Here is a 6,000-nt window from a genome sequence, read left to right as displayed (position 1 = left end):
TGGGCCAGGACTCGAACCCATATCCCCTGCATTGGCAAGTGGATTCTTAACCACTGAGCCACCAGGGAAGCCCTCCTTGATTACTTTTAATGGGAAATAGTATTTGAGGCCTACTTATCTGGGCTTTGGGGGTGCTCATTGCTACTGAATTGGTAAATTATTTTTTTAACTATGTACTGTTTTATGTTATATAGGCTTCTTAGTTCTTCCATTAAAATGAATAATTTAAAGTTAATATGCAAGCTCAGATCTGAATCTACTCTTTATACAATCAACTCTCAATTAGTCCAACTTTACAGATAAATGCATAAGTGGGAAAAGAAATAGAGATACCAGATTTGTTATGAAAAACTGAACACACACATGTTATTTATCCCCTTTCACTCCTGAAACCCTACTAAAATGGCACATACCCATAAAAGACAAGGAGAATGTGAAGATAACAGCAGATAGGAAATAGAACAAAAGTTTAGAAGCTGAAAAACCAGTGAATGAGTGGCAAATGAAATGAAAAAAAAAGTTAAATTCTTCCAGAGTATTGAAGAAATAAAATACTACTTAACTCATTCATTGAGGTCAGCATAACGCCAATGCAAAAATCAAAGATACTGTAACAAAGAAATTTCAAGCCTATTTCACTAATGAAAATAGGGGAAAAAATCAGAAAGAAAGAAAGGAAGGAAGCAAGCAAGGAAAGAAGGAAGGAAGGAAGGAAGAAAGAAAATACGGAGGGAGGGAGGATGGAAGGGACCACTACCAAACAGGATTTATCCAGTTGTATGGTCAGGCCATTCAAGATGGTTGTTCTCTTGCTCTCTGTACATCTCCTGCTCAACCAGTCGCTGCTTCACTCACATTACTATCCAATTAATCATAGGGCTTAATTAATCCCTGATAACTAGCCCAACTGACATCAATTCCCACCACCACGCCCCCCAGAGCAAAAGCCGCTATGTCCTTCCAGGCCATCTGCCACACACGGTGGGGTGTCGCTCCAGGACACTTTGTGGAAGATCCCCTGTCCAATATACCATTGATGTCTCTGTCCCTGTCTCCAGGCTCTTTCTTCGGTCACTAACTGGGCAACTACAAAGTGTGCAAGCCTGCAGGGTGCAGCCCAACACCAGTTATACAACAATGGTTTAATATTAGAAAATCTACAAATGTAATTTACCACATAAACAGATTCAGAGAAAAACTACGTGAGCAACTCAATAGAAGCAGAAAAAGTATTGAATAAAATCCCATGCCTATTCAGGATAAAAATTCTTTGTAAATTGGAACTAGAAGGGAATTCTTTAACCTGATAAACAGTAACTATTAAAATCCTTCAGCAAATATTATCCTAAATGGGGAAATAGCAGATTCATTTCCAAATTAAGAATTGAGAAGAGCGCCCAATGTCCCCACTTCTATTCCATGTTGTATCAGACAGAGCCCTGTCCAGTGCAGTACAATAAGGAAAACAAATTAGAGGATTACAGAACAAAAAAAGAGGAACTAAAGCTGTAATTGTTGGCAGATGACATGATTTTTCACAATACCATAACAAAAGAATATAAACAAATGATTAGGAATAATAGGAGAATTTAGCAATGAAACATATAAGATTAATATACATAATATTAATAAACATTTGTATCCCCAACAATTAACTAAAAACATAGCTTAAAAAAGACTTTAAATAGAGTATAATCTATAAAAATATTGAATTACTATGTTGTACACCTGAAGCTAACATATTACTGAAAATCAACTATACCTCAATTTAAAAAAAGATACCACCTAACATAGTATCAGAGTATATTCAACAAAAATCTAACCCCAATAAAATGTGACCTATATAGAGGAAATTATAAAACACTGAGACATTTAAAAATAAATAAATGGAGAGCTGGGACTTCCCTGGTGGTCCAGTGGGTAAGAGTCCATGTTCCCAATGCAGGGGGCCTGGGTTGGATCCCTGATCGGGGAACTAGATCCCACATGCATGCCGCAACTAAGAGTCCAGATGCCACAACTAAAGATCCCGCATGCCACAACTAAGACCTGGCTCAGCCAAAATAAATAAATATTTTTTTAAAAAAGGAATTCAAGAGACTATAGCCAATATTTTATTTTTTCTTTGTAAATTTATTTATTTATTTATTTATTTATTTATTTATTTATTTATTTATTTATTTTTGGCTGAGTTGGGTCTTTGTTGCGCGTGGGCTTTCTCTAGTTGCAGCAAACGGGGGCTACTCTTTGTTGCGGTGTGCAGGTTTCTCACTGTGGTGGCTTCTCTTGTTGCGAAGCACAGGCTCTAGGTGCGTGGGCTTCAGTAGTTGTGGCATGCAGGCTTCAGTAGTTGTGGAATATGGGCTTAGTTGCTCCGCAGCATATGAGATCTTCCCAGACCAGGGCTCGAACCCGTTTCCCCTGCATTGGCAGGTGGATTCTTAACCACTGCGCCACCAAGGAAGCCCTAGCCAATATTTTATAATAACTATAAATGGAGTATAATCTTTAAAAATTGTGAATCACTATGTTGCACACCTGAAATTTATATAATATTGTAAATCAACTATACTTCAATTTTTAAAAAGAGAGAAAAAAATAAAGATGATGTGGCATTGATGTAGGGATGGAAAAATTAACTGGTGAAACAATCATACCCCATTAGTTAGACGTTTACACATATGAAACTTTGGTATATAATACAGGGGGCATGTCAGAAGAGTGAGGAAAGGAAAGACTATTAAAAATGTGGAGCTTGGAAAAAATGTCATATAGAAAAGTGAAATTGAATCTCTTGTTTACATCATACACAAAACCTCAAAAGAAGAGGGGGAGAAAGCCAGAGGAGTGGACCTAGGAACTGGCAGTTTATTGGGGAATCGATCCTATCAAGCCAAAATGAGGGAGCTAGGGGAGTAAGAGAGGGAAGGAGAGAGCCAGTGAAGAGTGCAGTGTTAAGTTGAGTAACTGCTCTGGGCACCTGGGTCAATCTCTTTGGAGGCCCTCTGAGGAACCATGTAGAATGCATTTCAGAAATGAATCCTCTGACTGAAAGGCTGGGCCATGATCCACTAACTCCTCTCCCACTAGTAGAGGGTTGCCTCTGGGAGCATTCACTCCCTACCCTCTCCTACCCATTCAAAGTTGTTCCCACCTGCAAACTGAGGCAGAAAAGGCTGCAGGTGTCATAGCAGCAGGCTTTTGATGTGGGATGGCATCAATGTGCATCAGAAGTGACCACACAGCTGCAGCTGAAGCCATAGATGGACCAAGGGGATGTGACATAAGATGACAACAGCATCTCCACAAAGGTTTCGTGCAGGAGAGTGGAAACATAACAGGCTGGAAAAGGCAGTGAGGAACAAGGAAAATATTCAAACTTTCTCCCTCTCTCTTTTTTTTAAATTATTTATTTATTTATTTGGCTGTGCCGGCTCTTAGTTGCAGCACATGGGATATTTAGTTGCGGCATGCAGGGTCTTTAGTTGCAGCATGTGCAATCTAGTTCCCTGAGCAGGGGTTGAACCAGGTCCCCTGCACTGGGAGCGTGGAGTCTTAGCCAATGGACCACAGGGAAGTCCCTCAAATTTTTTCTCTTGATTCTTGTCCTATAAGGGGGTAGGGGCATTTGAAGAAAGAGCAAGAAAAGCAGTGTCTTGAGAAGGGAGGGAGAAGAGGAGCCAAGTTTCCTGTGTGAGGAGGTAGAGGATTTCAGGCAATCTCTTTACATTGGAATTTCAAATGGCACAAGAGAAAGGGCGAGAGAGGAACCACGGGGGTAGGGCAGAAGGTAGAGCAGTTATGGGATAAGAGCATGAGGCCAGCTAAGTGGCCTAAGGAAAACTATAGAGCTAAGACTCTCGGACAGAATTGACAGGTCTCAAGGTTCCCAGTTTAGGCATAAACTTACTTTGGGGCCAGAAATGTGATAAGCCCAGTCCCCTACAAGTGGTACTTTGTCATGAGTGGAATAAAATCTTCACCTCGGGGTGTGTCCAATGGTGAGAAGAAAGCAGCATCCAGCCTCCAGTTTGACTAATGTAACCAAGCAGGACCCAGGGGGGCCCTCCCAGGACAGAGCCTTCCATGTCCTCCACCCGCTTCTTGTTTGTAGAAAAACTTTAACCTCCCAGGCCTTCCCCAAGTTCCAAAGAATAAAATTAACTGGAGAAGTCAGAATATTTAGAAATAAAGGAAAATAGGAGATTGGTTCAAGATGTCAGAGTAGAAGGACGTGCGCTCACTCCCTCTTGTGAGAGCACCAGAATCACAACTAACTGCTGAACAATCATCGACAGGAAGACACTGGAACTCACCAAAAAAGATACCCTACATCCGAAGACAAAGGAGAAGCCACAATGAGACTGTAGGAGGGGCACAATCACAATAAAATCAAATCCCATAACTGCTGGGTGGGTGACTCACAAACTGGAGAACACTTATACCACAGAAGTCCACCCACTGGAGTGAAGGTTCTGAGCCCCACGTTAGGCTTCCCAACCTAGGGGTCTGGCAACGGAAGGAGGAATTCCCAGAGAATCAGACTTTGAAGGCTAGCAGGATGTGATTGCAGGACTTCAGCAGGACCTGGGGAAACAGAAACTCCACTTTTTTTTTTTGAATACATTTTTTTTAATTTTATTTATTTTTTTATATATCAGGCTCTTATTAGTTATCTATTTTATACATATTAGTGTATATATGTCAATCCCAATCTCCCAATTCATCCCACCACCACCCTCCCCCCCCCCCACTTTCCCCCCTTGGTGTCCATACGTTTGTTCTCTACATCTGTGTCTCTATTTCTGCGCTGCAAACCTGTTCATCTGTACCATTTTTCTAGGTTCCACATATATGCATTAATATACGATATTTGTTTTTCTCTTTCCGACTTACTTCACTCTGTATGACAGTGTCTAGATCCATCCACACAGAGACTCCACTCTTGGAGAGCACACACAAAGTAGTGTGCACATCGAGACCCAGGGGAAGGAGCAGTGACCCCATAGGAGACTGAACCAGACCTACGTGCTAGTATTGGATGGTCTCCTGCAGAGGCGGGGGGTGGCTGTGCCTCACTGTGGGGACAAGGACACTGGCAGCAGAAGTTCTGGGAAGTACTCCTTGGCGTGAGCCCTCCCAGAGTCTGCTATTAGCCCCACCAAAGAGCTGGGTAGGGCTTCCCTGGTGGCGCAGTGGTTGAGAATCTGCCTGCTAATGCAGGGGACACGGGTTCGAGCCCTGGTCTGGGAAGATCCCACATGCCGCGGAGTAGCTGGGCCCGTGAGCCACAACTACTGAGCCTGCGCGTCTGGAGCCTGTGCCCTGCAACGGGAGGGGCCGCGATAGTGAAAGGCCCGCGCACCGCGATGAAGAGCGGTCCCCGCACCGCGATGAAGAGTGGCCCCCACTTGCCGCAACTAGAGAAAGCCCTCGCACGAACCAAAGACCCAGCATAGCCAAAAATAAATAAATAAATAAAAATAAAAGTAGCTATAAAATTTAAAAAAAAAAAAAAAAGAAGCAACCATCACTCATATTGGCTGGGAGAGGGGGATGGCTGGTATTTTAAAAAAAAAAAAAAAAAAAAAAAGAGCTGGGTAGGCTCCAGTGCTGGGTCGCCTCAGGCCAAACAACCAACAGGGAGGGAACCCAGCCCCACCCATCAGCAGACAAGTGGATTAAAGTTTTACTGAGCTCTGCCCACCAGAGCAACAGCCAGCTCTACCCACCACCAGTCCCTCCCATCAGGAAGCATGCACAAGCCTCTTAGATAGCCCCATCCATCAGAGGGCAGACAGCAGAAGCAAGAAGAACTACAATCCTGCAGCCTGTGGAAGGAAAACCACATTCACAGAAAGACAGAGAAAATGAAAAGACAGAGGACTTTGCACCAGATCAAGGAACAAGATAAAACCCCAGAAAAACAACGAAATGAGGTGGAGATAGGGAACCTTCCAGAAAAAGAATTCAGAATAATGATAGTGAAGTTGAGCCAAG

The sequence above is a fragment of the Balaenoptera musculus genome, chromosome 8 (assembly GCF_009873245.2).
Source record: "Balaenoptera musculus isolate JJ_BM4_2016_0621 chromosome 8, mBalMus1.pri.v3, whole genome shotgun sequence".
Taxonomy (NCBI): Eukaryota; Metazoa; Chordata; class Mammalia; order Artiodactyla; family Balaenopteridae; genus Balaenoptera; species Balaenoptera musculus.
Note: the sequence above shows the minus strand (reverse complement) of the source record.